A 17,611-nucleotide genomic window follows, 5' to 3' on the forward strand; every position below is an offset into this window, starting at 1 on the left:
GGATTCTGTCAGTGAGCCAGTTGGCCACCCATCTTGTGACATAGGGATTTATGCCCAGTCCAGTGAGTTTATCTATAATACCAGAGTGGGAGATGGTGTTGAAAGCCTTGGCAAGGTCAGGATAGGCTGTGTGCACCACCTTACCTTCTTCTACGGCTCTGGTGACTGTTTCAAAAAAAGTCAATCAGGTTTTGGAGGCATGATCTACCTTTTACAAACACAAACTGAGTGGGGTCCAGAGTTTGGAGGTTACCTATGTCTTTGTTTAAAAGCTCCACAGGATGATGAGTTCCATGGCCTTGTAGACCAGGCTCGTCAGGCTAATGAGGCGGTAGTTCCTGGGATCAGTGGTGGCACCCCCTTTGTGGAGTGGGATAACCATCGCTGTGTGCCATTCCATAGGCACAAAGCCTAAAGTGAGGCTATGGCTGAGCATGGTACTTAGGTGGGGTCCCAGTTCTTTCTGTAGTTTGTGCAGAAAGCAGCCTAGGATGTTGTCTGGTCCCATACATGCCGTGTTCTTGGCTTTGGAGAGTGCAGTCTTTACTTGCGCGTCTGTGATTACAGAGGGTTTGCAATCTTCCAGTATGGAGATGGGCCCTTTGGGGGATGGGGAGTTAAAGTTTGCACTGAACCTGTCTACCAGGATGTTGGCAATATCAGTTGGTTCAGTAAATCTAGTGCCATTGTGCTGTAGCTCAGAGCAGATCTGAGTGTTGCCATTGAGATTCTTGACATAGCTGTAGAATGCTTTGTGGTTGTCTTTAGAATCCATGGTGATTTTATTTTCATAACTAGCTTTGGAGGATTTTATGAGGGATCTCAGCTTCTTACTGAGGCTGACCAGGGAGTTCCTGCAGTCATGGGATTTTACTTTTTTTTGCAACAGTTTCTTCCTTCTATTGTAGAGTTTGTTTATGGCAGTGGACCACCAGATTGGCTTCCTTTTTTTGGAGGATAGGGTCTTGGTTCTGTTGGGGATGGCACAGTCCACACACTCGTGTATGTCCTTATACAGTGCATTGACTGATTCAGCAGTTGTGCCTCTATTTTCCATCTGTATGGGTGTCATGAAGTTAGCTACTTTTGTCTTAAGAAGCATGAAGTTGGCTTTGGAGAAGTTTTTTATGGTGGTTTTCTTAAGGAGGTGTGGGCGGGATATGGATGTCTAGGATGATTAGCTTGTGGTTCGATCTGACCAGCAAGGAGTTGACCTCTGGCATGGAGCATCTGTTACCCGTATTGGTAATGACCAGGTGCAGGATGTGGCTGCCCCTGGTGGGGGTATGGACAAGCTGATCCAGGGCATTGGAACTGATGAATTCCAGAAAACATTGAGCAAATGAGTTAGTACAGGAGTAGTTTTCCCAGTTGATGTTGGGGTACAAGAACTCTCCCAATATTAGGGTATTGGGCTGTACCTTAATATTATCCAGTATATTGAGAAACATGGATTGGGCATCCTGGGGCATGGCGGGGGATCTGTAACAAGCTACAACCTGAATTGCAGTCTTGCCCAGTGTTAATTGTACTTGGATAATTTTGGATGCATTATGTTGAGCAACTAGCCTGGAGATGTGGATATCCTTTATGAATATGGACACGCCTTCTCCTTTAGTGTTTCAGTCCAGGTTAGGTGTGGTAAGAACTGTAGCCTGGTAATGCAGGGGTGCTCTCTGGAGCCTTAACCAGGTCTCTGTCACTGCACAGATGTCGATATTCTCCATCATAAGGAGTGCCTCAAGTGAGTGCATTTTGAGGTTTAGAATTCTAGTATTGAGTAGCATTGCCCTTAGATTTCACTTGTTTGTATCTACTATGGTGGTGCGCTTGACGTTTGAGCCTTGCCTAGAAAAGGCACTATAGGGGCGGCAAGAGCCTTAGCCAGTATCCGGAATCCCAGAGGTGACAGGTGTAGGCCATCTCTGGCAAAGCATTTTGGCCTGGCGATCATGTCATCCCAGACAGACAGATACTGGATTCCCTTAGAATGACACCAGAAGCTTAGCCAATTGTTAAAGTCAATCATTTTGCCCTTGTACTGTGGTATCATTCTGGGTGATGGCAGGATGCTACTCAGGGCTAGGGTCATACCTGCCTGGGCTACAAGATCGGAGAGCTTCTCCATGTCTCTTTCCATGTAGTCCAGGGAGGTACATGTCAGGTCATTCACACCAACATGGACAATGACAGAGTCATATTTGTACTTGTGGAGTGACCTGAGTGCGTGCATTATGTGACAGATCCTGGCACCTGACAGGCAGCTGACAGTAACTTTTTCCTTGTTTAGCCTGGTGAGTGGAACATCAGTGTGCCTGACTATAGAGTCACCTATGACTAGAGTGTTGGGTGTGTTATGCCTTATGGGCTGTAGTTGAGTGGCACACTGAGTATGTGTCATTTGGGTTGTGTTGGGGGGTGGAGATTGCTTGCATTTCTGCTTTGGAGGGCTCGGTTGTTTGGGCAGATTTTTATTGAGAGCCTCCATGAATGTAGGTGTGTGCTTTGTGCTTCTGTGTGTGTGCTTTGGTGGTGTAGGTTTTGAGGGACTATGTGATGAGTGTGGTGCAGTGCAAGTGTTTACCTTCTCCTCTTGACTATCTAGTCCAGTCTTTGGTGAAGAGAGCTTTGCTTCCAGTGTGGCTATATAAGTGCATCTCTCACAGGTCGTAGTGTTGAGTGGTAGGAGGAGAGGGTTGTCTATGTACATGAGGCAATTGCTGCATTGTCCCAAGATGCCCAGATTCATCAGGTAGATAGGAGAAAACACCAGGAGCTGACCTTTAGACATGCCTGAATAGGTGCTTATTTATTAAGTACTAAAAACTGCTTCCTCTAGACAAGTGGGGAAAGTTGAGTGCTGTAGTAGTTTGTAACTTATTTAGTGCTTACAATGAGTACTGAACAAGTACTGAGCTGAAATAAACAGATTTGAGTGCTATAACTAAAAAGCTGGCTAGTTGCAAGGGAAAATTTGAAGAACAGACTTTATGACGCCAGGAATAGTTTAACCCTTAAATGGGGGGTGGGGGCTCGGGAGCTCACAAACAGTCCTGGACACAGCAAATCCATATCTGGACAAGACCAGCAAGCTTAGAATTTTTTTTCAGTAAAAGTGGAAATGGAGAAAGCTGGAACAGAAGTTAATTCAATGTTAAGAATCTGAATGGGTTGGCCTTCACAAATGTTCTGTATTAGATTGAATGAACTAATGACACTAGACTGGGAGGAGTGTCACAGATCAAATATACAGTATGGGCAGGCAACCACAAAGCTACCAAGTATAAGAACACCACAACACTAGGAAAAATTAGAGTTCCTAGCTGTAGCCACTAAATGAACGTTTTAAACAGATCAAGGAGCAAGCAGACTCTAGAGAATGCTTTTAACTGTAAACAGACAATTATAGTAATGCACACTATTACAGTTCCTAGCTGTAGAACACAGTAACCTCAAAAAATCAAAAATGCACAGAAAAGCTCGGATAGAGCACTCACAAACAGAAAATACAACTCTCAGTATGAAAAAGCAGTTTACAGTTAAGTAATTCAGTAAACATGCAATTAGAGTAATGAAACAGTATCTAGCAATGAAAAATACAGTTAAAACAGTACATAAATGCAGTGAAACAATAAAAAAAGCTTTATAACAGTGCAAAATGTAGTAGATCAACTGTATAGCACAATTATAAGTGTTTCAAAAGTGCAGTTCAGTGAAATAAGTGTAAGAAATAACTTATCCTGCTTTTGGAATCTTAAGAAATGTCCACTTAGTTTCAGTAATGCAATACAATCCACAGCCTGAGCAATACAAGAACAACCTTTTCAAGAGACAGGGTTTATATACCAGTAAGAATGGAAGAGTTAGGAGATCAAATTACTACTCAGCCCCTGCTATTACCCAATCACTCGTACTACACAAGGTCAGGAGGCCTTGTTACTCTCAATAATAATGAAACTATCAGCAGAAAATGGCTGCCAAAAACACAGGAAACTCAAACAAAACTGTTAGCTTAGACAACAGGCCTCCATCAAGATAATGCCACCTGAGCAGAACACAGAAACTTCACTTTAAAAGCATAGAAAGAACACCCACAAAGAGAAAATACAAGTCTCAGTATGAAAAAGCAGTTTACAATTTAGTAATTAAATAAAAATGCAATTATAGTAATGCACACTATTACAGTTCCTAGCTGTAGCCACTAAATGAAAGTTTTAAATAGATGAAGGAGCAAGCAGACTCTAGAGAATGCTTTTAACTGTAAACATGGCCGGCCTTAGGCATAGGCCAACTAGGCGGCCGTCTAGGGCGCTGCTCTAGTAGGGGAGCTTTCCCAGTATTTATTTGGTGTAAGTAGACTAGGATGGGGGCACCGGGTGATGTGGTGGGGGCGGCATGGAGCCCTTTTGCCTAGGGCATCAGTTGACCTAAGGCCACTAGTCTGTAAACAGACAATTATAGTAATGCACACTATTACAGTTCCTAGCTGTAGAACACAGAAACCTCAAAAAATCAAAAAATCCACAGAAAAGCTCAGATAGAGCACTCACAAACAGAAAATACAACTCTCAGTATGAAAAAGCAGTTTACAGTTAAGTAATTCAGTAAACTTGCAATTAGAATAATGAAACAGTATCTAGCAATGAAAATACAGTTAAAACAGTACAAAACAGTACATAAATGCAGTGAAACAATAAAAAAAGCTTTATAACAGTGCAAAATGTAGTAGATCAACTGTGTAGCACAATTATAAGCATTTCAGAAGTACAGTTCAGTGAAATAATTGTAAGAAATAACTTATCCTGCTCTTGGAATATTAAGGAATTTCCACTTAGTTTCAGTAATGCAATACAATCCACAGCCTGAGCAATAGGCAGATAGGCTGCTCAAAGCTCACCACTCTCACTGATGATGAACAGAGAAGCTTCTTTCTATTTTAGTAAGGTCTGGGCAACACAGAAACTACAAAACAGCCCAGAATTCAGCAAATCATTACTTTCTAACTTCTCTCTTTAAAACTGAACGCATGCAGTGACCAACACTACTTTTGAGAGGTATGACTGTGTGAATCCTTGATGCCTGAGGCCTACTACATAATAATGGACACATATAGGTCAAATAAGTCCCTGTTGTCATATGTTAAGGTCATTTCATTTCTATAGAAATCTCCCACCTTTTACTTGCTTACACTACCAAGTAACAACATGCAAGTATATGGCAGTCAATCATATTATTACACAATACACTCCAGGTTCAGCATTTACCTTGTAAATCCAGCAGTTGCAAGAGTTTTAGTTTAGGGCTGAATCTGTCTGATGCAAGCAGTACACAGCCAATACATGTGGAGTTAAAGGTTGTGAGAGTTGCCTGGCATCAATGTTACTATATGTATGGGTGTAGGAGGAAGGTTTTAGGCCCTTAGGTGGTGAGTGAGTGCATTACATATTGTCTCTTAGCCAATGTGAGGATATATTGAGCATGCCTACATCTGCATATGCCCAGAGAAGCTGCTGCTTCCCCCTCTGACTCCTCACCTGTGTGTGGCTTATGTCACCTTGCCATTGTTGGTGGGATGTGTGCTCCTTCCCCTTATTGATCCTGCTGAAGTTGTTTTCTCAGGATGATGTTGTGTAGCACCGCACATACTGTGAATGTTTCAGTACAGGACCATGGATTGTACTGCATGGCTCCCCAAGATATATCTAGGCACTGGAATCATGACTTCAGCAGCCCAAACACACACTGTATGATATTTCTGGTTTGAGCATGTGCCTCATTATTTTGTTTTTCAGCAGGTGTGTGTGCCTTTCTGATGAGTGTCATCAGCCACAGTTCCAGTGCATAACCTGCATCCCCCATTAAATGACAATGTGACATATCTCCCCTAGTGAACACCTGATACACTTGTGAGATGTGCCAGATGTGTGAGTTGTGGTAACTACCTGTGTTGCCAGCACACACATTCAAGACGATTCCTTTGGCATTACACATGAATTCAGCTATTCAGCCGTTTAATAGACAAGAGAACAAAAAAAAAATACAATGCCACACTGAAGAAATGAAGTAAAGCATTTTTCGCCTGGTGCAATGACCAAACTTCTTCAGACAACAAACAGCAGGCACAAAAACCAGTTAGGTTTATAAACACACAAGAGAACCCCCCCCCCCCAATTACACAATTAACCAATACAACACAAAAGCAAAAGCAATTAATTATATACATGAATTACAGCTTAAAGACCTAAGGTAAAATTCATTAAAAAATCAAAAAGAAGATTTTTCCATCTATAATTTTACCCCTTATGAGATTAAACCTTGTGTAGTCGAACTTTTAGCGAAGGGTCTTTCCTTTGTGCCTTCTAAACCTATAAATATTGTCCACACAATTCTAGATTTAAAACAATTCATCAGGAAATTGAACCTACAAGTATTGTTTAAGGGGGAGCAATCTGTGTCATCAGAATATTACATTCCTAGTACCTTAACCCCATTAGCCACCCAATAGTCTCTACATTTGAGAAAATTTGTGAAATAGACCTCAGGAGACTTCACATAGAGAAACATAATCAAGTGATGAATGTAGATGGGGAGGTATGGGCAACCTTTCTAGATTTTTGCCATTTACCTATAAGAATATTTAAACCCAATAAGGGGGGAGGACTGGTTGTAATGGAACAGGACTGGTACGCTCAGAAGATGTCTTATGCTGACTACTGACACGTATATCAGAGTCAGTCTCAATGAATTTAGCACAGCTTATAGGAAAATTAGGCAGCACTTGAATTATCTATTTATCGAACAACTCATAGATTTATATTTGTTAAACTACTTATCCATGCCAGGTCCAAGAACACCAGTGTTGTTCGGATTACCAAAAATACATAAATCCCTGATGGATCCACCTATGAGACCATTGGCTGATGCCCACCATAGTATTACATACCCTTTGGCAAAGGTAGTGGATGACATCCTGAAGAAATATTTATTGGATGAGGAACAGATTTGTAAAGATTTGTGGGCCTGTCTAAGTAAATTAAACTCATTAGTGTTAGATGGTATTTATAACTTTCTAACTACAGACGTCAGGGATTTATACACGTCCATACCCCACGAAGAAGGGGTAGATCATGTTTTACGTTTCTTGGGTTTGAAAGGTGCCCCAGATAGTGATATCAGGTTAGTGAATAAATTACTGGACATTGTCTTATCAAACAATTACTTTTTGTTCGAGGACCAATTATTTTTACAAAAAATAGGGGTGGCAATGGGGTCCCCATGCGGGGCCAGTTTTGCAAACTCAGTAATGGCACTATGGGAAAGAAATTGTATTCTTTCACAAAATCTGTTAACAAATCGATTTTTCTTGTATACACAATTTCTTGATGACATTTTAATCTTGTATAAGGGGAGTGTGGATGAAGCAAAAATATTTGTGGATTATTTGAATCAAACCACTACCTTTTTAAGTTTTACATACACATTTAACACAGAAAGTACAGCTTACTTGGATATAGAAGTGTTTAAAGATCATTCTCAAAGGGGGTTAGGTGCTAGGATCCATAGGAAAGATACATTTTCAATCACTTATACTTCAACAGTTCCCATCCTTTCCACCAAAAGAAATCGGAAATTAAAGGACAATTAGTCCGAGCGGCAAGGATGGTAACTGTTGATAGTGAATTTAAAGTAGAATGTAGGAAGATAGCTGATATGTTCCTTACCTGAGGTTATCCAAGAGGGCTTATAACTAAAATGATGGATGAAGTGCTGCATAAAAGATCTAGTGGATTTTATTCACCTTTACTTCAAAGTTCATCGTCTCCATGTAAAGGAATGAATACGTTCCAAAAGGTTAATAGATCACCAGTTTAATTTATATTAACATTCAGTCCTGAATGTGGCCACATAATTTCAATTATAAAGAAAAACTGGAACCTGTTTAGCAATAACTTAGAATTACGCACTTTGTTAGGTCCATCCCCTTCTTTTACATTCAAGAGAGGTTTGAATTTGAAAAATGTCTTAGAAATGGACCAACATGAAGTTATTAAGAATCCTGGGATGAGCAAATGTGAATCCTGTAATTTTTGTAAACATATGAGTATAGATTTCTCATTTAACATAATGGACAAAAACTACAAGACTATAGCAGGTAAATACAATTGTAACACCAGCTATGCGGTTTACCTTGCACAGTGTAACTTATGCTCCACATTTTATGTTGGAAAAACAGATCGTAGACTGAGGGAGTGTGTGTATGAGCACTTTTATTGTATCAGGAAAAGCAAGGTCGAAAATGCACTAGCTGCCCACACTAAAACGAAGCCTACCCATAGTTTCAACTTTAGAGTGATAGACCAAGTAATAGGAGATAGAAGGGGAGGCCCAAGATCTTTACTATCAGAAAAAAGAGAATTGATGTGGCAGATTGGTTTAGATGCTTGCCACTATCCTGGTATTAATGATGGGTGCTCCATTCAATGCTTGTTGAGACTGAAAAGTCTTATTAGATAATTTAGAATTTATATCTTTATGAGTGTTTTTATGAGTAACCTATCAGATTTATGCATTCTGAGTTGTGTTATATACATTTATATATATATATATATATATATATATATATATATATATATATATATATATATATATTCACTGTCAGTTTGCTACCAGTGACTTTATGTTAGTATGACAAACATGGTAGACCCCTCATGTATAGACACACTATCCCTTAAGTTAACAAATTTTACAGTAGAGTGAGGAATGGCTGAATAATATAAGTTCTGAGTTCTAAGTATGTTTAACATTGAGGGGCAGAGTATTCAACAACAATAATATCTTTTGATGTTTAATTTTTGATTTTTAAAGTATGTATTATGTTAAAGAGGATGTTATACTTTTTTGTAGTTCCTATTTTAAATCTTATAGTACTTAATTTATGACATTAGATGTGTTTGTTGCTTTTAGTAACAGCAAGGAATTTAATGAATTTACCTTAGGTCTTCAAGCTGTAATTCATGTATATAATTAATTGCTTTTGCTTTTGTGTTGTATTGGTTAATTGTGTAATTAGGGGGGAGGGGGGAGTTCTCTTGTGTGGTTATAAACCTAACTGTTTTTTGTGCCTGCTGTTTATTGTCTGAAGAAGTTTGGTCATTGCACCAGACAAAAAGTGCTTTACTTCATTTCTTCAGCGTGGCATTGCATTTTTTTTGTTGTTCTCTTGTCTATTAAAGGGCTGAACAGCTGAAGATTCCAGAGTTTTGAAGTGCTTTATCCTGCATTTTTTTCTACAGTTTGTGGTGTTGGTTTGAAATTACACATGACTTGGCAGTTAATAGATTGGAAGGCCTTTCTATTTCTGTTCCAAGAGTGGTGCCATAATTTCTGCATGTGTGCAATGTATGGCACCCACTACTTCAGGGTAGTGTGCTACAGGATAAAACTCCTGCATATTTCTGGCCCTATACTCAAGAATACGGGGAAAATATATATGTTCACTAGCATGTTAGAGCACAGCTTTCAAGAACTGATGGAGGATCCTGGAAGCTGATGCCTGTGACACCCCCAGCATGTCCCCTATTAGTCTCTGAAACGTACCTGCAGTTAAAATTTTAAGTGCTACACATACCTTTGTCTCCACTGGGATGAATTCCCCTCGGTTTGCCCTGGCTCTAAGTTGAGGATGACAGAGATTGCAAATTTCCTGTAGTATGTCTTTATCCACCCTGTAGTGCTCTACAATTTCCACATCATGTAGATTGTGATAGGTTACCTGGGGTCTGAAAACTCTTCTCTGGCCTTAGTCTATTAGCAACAGCAAAGGCATAGACTTCAGCCTGTTGCATACATACACATGAATTAAAGCAACAGAAGCCCCTAACATTCTTTCTGTGTAGACTCCTTTCCATGGCTGTATTCCAATAGGTTTTGGAATTTTCAGGGAAAACCAGCAATGAGTTAACACGGTTGCTTTATAGCTTGTTGAAGAGCTCCTCCGTCTTGGATTGGTTGATTAGCATACAATTTAGCTGCTTATGCTGTAAATTGCATTCCACAGTGCTTACTTTATTTGCACAGCACCGTATAGAGCCACTTAATGAATCCAAAACAGTGAACTACTATGTAGGCTTTATTGAATCTGGCCGAATATCAATATTTTGCTGTAAATGTCAACTGGACCAATAAGAAGATTAAAGCTATATTTACCTGTAAAAATTACAAAACATTATAGCAGAGCTTTGGAAGAGATATCTCTATTTTATTTTCTATGTGTATTTACTTCATATATTATATCATGAACTTGATACCCTTTTTTTTATCCAGGGCATATTTTTATGTCCTAAAATATGTGTGATTAATAGGAGTTATTTACAGTAATTTTCAAAAAGTTTTCAAAAACTGTATCAGAGTAAATTTGAAATGAATATGAAAGTTCAACACTATATATTGTACCTTACCATGTAGTTTCTCTTTCCAGTAACATATTGCCTTTGTTACTGCTACTAAAATCATGTTACACTTTAAAATGTGAATTAAAATACTGATGTTCAGATTCAGAATTTATAAGCATTTCGCATAATTTAATGTTTAAACATTGTCTAAACAGTTTAAAAGGGTGTGTACATGACATACTCTAACTTTCTCATTTATATTATTCTTCCATGCATGTACTGATTTCTCTTTTAAACTATCCCATCACCTGTACTTAGATGTTGCTCCTAAAATACAATTAAGTGAAGTACTCTCTGTTAAATGCTCTCACTTCTTAATTAAAATATGGGTAATAGAAGACCCTTCCCCTAGGGAAACCACCTTCTTGAATGTAAAGCTGGCGGAGATGTTGTATGCCTAGCATGGAGCTTTATTTTGAATGATACAAGATGGCTACAGCTGAATGGAGCTGTTTAATGGAAAATTTCTAACAAACAATTGAAAAAAATCTGTGTCATGCTGAAGCAAATGTAGTACCCAAGTCTTAGAGTAGATAGGTGATGTTAGTGGTCAAAGGCAGGCAAAATACAACTCTATCATTCCTCTGTTTAGAGAGAAAAAAGCAATATCTCTGTACTACAAATATCTTTCTCCATTGATGGTAAAATGTCCAGTTCAGTCCAGATATAGCGGCAAAATTTCATGCACTCTTTTCTTTAAAAAATGGATGGACATGCAACCTTTGACATAAGTTGCAAGTTCTTTTTTTGTACATCTTCTATGGAATTACAGATTGTATAAACTAACTGAGAATTAATAAATCTTTGAAGTGTCCCTGTGAACAGATTCTTCCAGACTGTCTAACCAACTTTATTTCTCTTTGGCAGCCTACCTCATGAAAATTGGAAACGTTGTTTATTAAATGAGATGTCCATTTTTGCTTCCTTGTTTTCACAAGTTTTTTTTTTTTTTAAAACCAATCCTTGGTGTATGTGTTATGTTTATAAGTAAGTATCTAAGTATAATTTGATGAAAGCAGCTATGGTAAAAAAGTGAAAAACATGCCATTTATTGTCCAGGCTGTCTAGATAGGCAAACAGGTTGAAGACCACTACATACATACATAAAATTATTATTGTATTTTTTAAATATTTTTTCATGTTTTGTATATATATATATATATATATATATATATATATATATATATATATATATATATATATATATATATAGAGAGTCTTCTTGTCTGTTGCATTTTTATTCTTTTTCTGTAAAACTGAATTATTTAAATTTTAGTTGCCTTTGCTTTAAAATTGCTCTGAGAATGTAATGTGATTCATTTGTACAAAGTTTATGCATATTATGTTTTCTGATCAAACTAAAGTATACATAATGAGCATTAATGTTTTGAGTAAAATTAACTTATAGCATATTACAACAAACAGTATAGGAGGAGATCAAGGAAACATTATTTCTTTATCTGTGGTTAAAAAGAATGGTATAGACAAAATGATGATGCAAGTCATATTCCAGGATGATCTAATTCTGGTATATAGTCACCCATGTTTGAACTGGTCAGACAGAGGGTTGTCTGAAACTCATGTTCTGAATTAGAGAATTGCATTGCATTCAGCACATTATCAAATACTTTGGCACATTTGTGGCAGTGAATTAAGAGTCAGTCATTGCTGAAGTCAGCAGAGTAGCTGGAATTTCGTTTTCTAACTTCACTGCAAGTCTCTAGTGTTGGTTTAAAGAAGATACAAAGGAATGTAAAAATGTTGTAGGAGAAAGCTGCTGTTTTACAAAACAGTAGCAGAATCTGCTGCAGCCATGGCTGATGAGTTGCAGAATGAGCATGCAACCTTTCCTATGAGAATTATGGAAGAAAGAAAAGAGACATGGAATTTGTAGAAACTGTGTCAGCTGAATATCTAAAAGAACTCGGGTACTGAAATATTTTGATGACAGATCCACAAAATAAACAAACAATGGTGTACCTTGTAAATTTATAAAGTAAAAAAAAAGTGTTTGAACATTTTTAAACTTAGATTAAACATCTAAAGAATAAATTCAGTGCTTTAAAGCCTAGATGCATTTTCCACACTATAGCAATTGTCCTTATTGTTGGCATTTTTGATGGGGAAGGGTTTAAATATTTAACATCTGGACTTTTGCCAGTAAATTACTCATTAATTGCTGAGGGAAAATGGTCACTTCAACAAAGTATTAGTTTAAGGGTGTGCACACTTATGCAACCATCTTATTGTATGTTTTTTACTTTTTGTATTTTTCCCCTAACAGATTTTTTGTTTTTCAATTGAATTGTATAGGTTATAGGTCACATTAAAGGTGGGAAAAGTTTCAAAATTATTTATTGTGGTCTCATTTTTTATATCACAAAATCCAGGCATTTTAACAGGGGCATGTACACATTTTATATCCACTGTGTGTATATATTTATATACACACACATATATATATATCTATATATATATATCTATATATATATATTTATATATATATATATATATATATATATATATATATATATATATATATATATATATATATATATATATATATGTGTGTGTGTGCGTGTGTGTGTGTGTGTGTGTGTGTGTGTGTGTGTGTGTGTGTATGTATACATATATATATATATATATATATATATATGTATATATATATATATATATATATATATATATATATATATATATGTATATATATATATATATATATATATATATATATACTGATAAACTCACATAAACTTAAAATATTAAAAATGTCACAAAAAGTCATTGTTTAATAATGCATAGAAAGTGCATAGGATACATGTATATAAACATAAAAAATGTAAAAAACCTCCAAAAAATATGTCAAATGATAAAAAGTGTGCGTGAATAAACTAACAACTAATATCTATGCATGCTGCACCTTCAAAGTATCTGCAATCTCCTCTTAAGTTCACTAGAAATGGATATACTATCACTGAGATCTGAAGGTCTAGTGGGGTCATCATGAAGCTGCCAGATCATTTCCTGAAATAGTAACCGATTCCTCATATCTCCCCCATACACACAGACCTCAATTTTTTGAAAATTAAAAACTTATATTTATATTTTGAAATGCAGCTGTTCTGATTGTGTGCCAGTTCTTTCTTGTAATCTTTCTTGGAAATTTTATACATGTGCTGATAAATCCTCTTATGATGTGATTTTTTTCAGTTTTTCCTATATAGAAAGCTGGACAAATGTTACAACTAACTAGATAAACTACCATTTACATTCTACAGTTTATCTACCCTTTTTCCTCCATTTATTAATAACTTCCAAAATTATGTCATGATCCTTCATGTCAATATAGCTGCATGGACTGCATCTCCCACACTTCCTAGTCCTAATATCAGCCTCATGATCAGCGCTGGGTAAAGGTCTTGCTAAAATATTTTTAATATTACTTTTTCACTTATAAATAAAACTATATCTTCTCCCAGCCTGAAAAGCTGGAGTTTCAATACCATCCAAAATTCTCCAATTGTCCTTTTTAATTTCTTAAATGAATTTTGGGTTTCCAATACTATTACAGGAATGGACCCCATTCCAAAGTCAAAGAATGATTAAAGTTCATGAAATTAGTATTATTTCAGTCTTTGATGTTAGCCAAAGATGGTCTTCGCAGCACCCACAATGTGCCCAGAACCGACTTCTTCTGCAATTCATACAGAATTACATGTATCAGAACATATCTAAATATAACTGTAAATTCTTTATTATGAGAACCATTGCTCCTGCTACTATTGGAACTGTCTGGGAAACCTTCTTCCACATTGCCCTCATTTCTGCCTGCAAATTGGGTTCCTATTATATAATCGAGGACACAATCATTTGAATGCATCTTGATCAAACTTGAAAGCATGAAACAGCAAAATAGCAGAATAAGTGATTTCTTTCCCTGGGAAGGAAATTGCTTGACTGCCTGTTACTTTGCCATTTTTGTCACTGTAGTGTGATCTCAGAGTTCGTATATTTAAGTAGGGGGGTGTGAGGGGTAAATCCCCCCACTTTATGTAATGTTTTGAAGTTTTTATTTATTTATTTTTTTTTTGTAGAACAGTGATTTTTTTCCCTGGGAAAAAAATCGCAGTTCCGAGTGTTCAGGATTGTAAGCTTTCACTTACATGGGGTCGATAAATCAGCGTTCACTTTTTTAAGCATTTGCTGATTTAATATAGACCCTACAAATCCTGGCATTTTGTGACTTTGTGTCCTTCTGTATGTAAGACACTGTAATCACTGGGTATAGCAATTTCCATGATCAATGATATCTTTGTCTTCTTTTCACTGAACTTTATATTTGTTTTTCTCGCATCTATTTTTTGAACTTTTGGTAATGGGTGATCACATATGATATAAATCTTATCATTTTCTATAATGTTTGTGGCTCATGTTTCCAATGCTTCTCAGCTATATCAATTTTATAATGTTTTCACAATCCCCAGTGCAACAGTCTTGCCACATTATTATGCTTTTCCGTACACAGGACTTCTGCATTAGTGTATCACACTTAGCAACAAGATGTGCAATTGTTTCCAATTCTGTTTTACTAAACCTACATTTGTCAGTTTCTGTGACATGTCCACTGGACTTTGTAAACCAACATGTACGTAGTCCAGTATCCTGGGCTGACAATATTAACCTTTCATCTTTTGGTTTAAATCCACCTCTCCTTAACCATTCTTGCATTAAATCCTGATCGACATGAGGCTGTCCATGAGTTTTCTGTACTTGCAACTATATTTATGCATTTTCCATATTTCTTGCCTTCTCATCTGATCCTTCACCTTAAATTATTTCTTTTGTTTTTTGGCACATTCGGTTGCTGCCTGACTTTTATCTTCTTCTGGTTTGATTTCCATTCCTGCTTGATGACAATATTCTCCTGCTAAACTAAGCAGGGAAGTCATATTAGACTTGTTCTCTTCATGTTTTAAAATTTTACTATGTTTGGATCTTGTGAGGTCAGCAGATATGTATGCAGTCCTACCACTGCAGATCTATACATGCAATCAATTTCAAGGTGGCCCATATCTCCTTCAGAGCAGAGAATATATAATCTTGGTATAAACCAATTTTTATAAATCATTATGATAAGCAGGAAGCATTTTTCTTGTTTTCCTGTCCAGGAGATCCAGTACCTTTTGGGGGCAATCAACTACCCCAAAACTGCATAAAACTGATAGAGCAGGAAGAGTAAATTGGTTTATAGCTTGGAATTTGTTCCTAGATGTCAGTGCTGTTTTCAGTATTAATTTTAGTCTTCTAAAATATTCCTTACTAAGTTTTATTCATATTTGTTCATGTTTTATTGTTAATCCTTCAGCAATTCCCAAATATTTATACACTCCCTCATGTTCAAGTTGTTTTATATCACATTCCTGTCCCAGACTAATATTTTCTTGGTGTTGCAATCTTCCTGCTTTAAAGGCTGCTTTTGCACATTTACCAAGACCAAATGACATTCTTATATCATCTGAGAAAGTTTTGATCACTTACAGTTGTGCTTTCATTTCCTCCTCTGACAAGCTATACAGTTTTAAATTATCTAGAAAAGAACATGAGCATTATACTTTGTTGTTTTTTAAGAGCCAAATTATAGCCATGACCTAATCTATTAATTAGACAGCTTAATGGGTTAAGGGCAAGACAAAAGAGCAGTGGAGACTGAGTCAGCCAGGAATATGGATAATCTACAAGTGTAGTACCTCAGAGTTAGTTCTGCGCAGCTTTGGGTGTGTCATCAGTGATTGGCATGCCAAATGGGTGGGGATATCAAGGAAGACTGACAGGTATGCTAATTCGCATGTCACGTCATGTAAATTGCTAAATATTCATGCACACAATGAACTCCATCCTCGTAGAAATTATTACTTTTTCACCTTTTTCAGGGGGGCAAGCCCCCCCTGCACCCCCTTGTGGGGGTGCTGCACCCCCACACCCCCCACTTCTGTACAGATATGGATGCCTTAAGGCCAGCTGCCCAGATCAGCACTGAAGAAGTGCGGTAATCTCCAAGTGTAGTACCTCGCACTTAGTTCTGTGCAGCTGTAATAATAACTGTCTTTTAATAATTTTATAAGCATATCTTCTAGTGTTTCTACAGGTACTCAATATTAATGACATCCCCTACCATCCACAAATGAATATTCAAGCGGCTGCTGCCTAGTCCGGCCTGGAGGTGTGTTTGGGGCAGGATTTGCTACTGCGCATCCTGTGAGGTACTGCACTGGTAGATTACCAGAATATGTTAGTTATGATCTATTTCTCTTATTTTTTTAGGTAAATTGTTTGTTGCCATACCATGGTAGCAGATGCAGTAGTTGTTTTAAATACTAGCAATGAACTAGCTGTTCTTAAGAAATTAATTTTATTCCAGTTTTATAAGTTGAAGACTTATTTGTATGGTTAATTGTCTTTGTATTGAATAATTAGGGGGTGGAGGGCATAGCCGGCCTTAGGCTTAGGCCAACTAGGCAGCCACCTAGGGCATCGGTCTAGCAGGGGAGCTTTTCCAGTATTTATTTGGTGTAGGTAGACCAGAATGGGGACACCAGGTAGTGTGGTGGGGGGCACCGTGGAGCCCTTTTGTCTAGGGCACTAGCTGATCTAGGGCCACTCCTGGTGGAGGGAAGTGTGTTCTAGTATATATATAAAATGATTTTGTGCCTGCTGTTATTTGTCTGAAGAAGTCTGGTCATTGCACCAGACGAAAAGCATTTAACTTTTACAGTGTGGTACTGGGGTTTGTTTACATTTCTATTAAAGAGCTGAATAGCTGAAGATTCCTGGGTGTTTGAAGTGCTTTTGTCTTGCATTTTTGTTTTTTCAACAGTTTGGGGTGATGGTCTGATTTTTTTCACCCAGGAATATCCTCCTTTGAATTTTTATCCCTGAGGAAACAATTTGTCCTCTATCAAGGCTTAGCTGCAAAGTCATTTGCCACTACTTCATGGTCACTGTAATGTAATCAATCGATTTAGAGTATATCTTATACGTCTGTAAGCACTCTTTTATCCATGCATGTGGGATGCTGCTAAATACTTTTTTGTATTCTATCCATGCCATAGTTAGATTCATCCCCTTTTTACAATTCTATATTATGATTTTTATTTAACAAC

Source organism: Protopterus annectens, chromosome 8.part0 (genome assembly GCF_019279795.1).
Source record: "Protopterus annectens isolate FY-2018-M chromosome 8.part0, PAN1.0, whole genome shotgun sequence".
Taxonomy (NCBI): Eukaryota; Metazoa; Chordata; order Ceratodontiformes; family Protopteridae; genus Protopterus; species Protopterus annectens.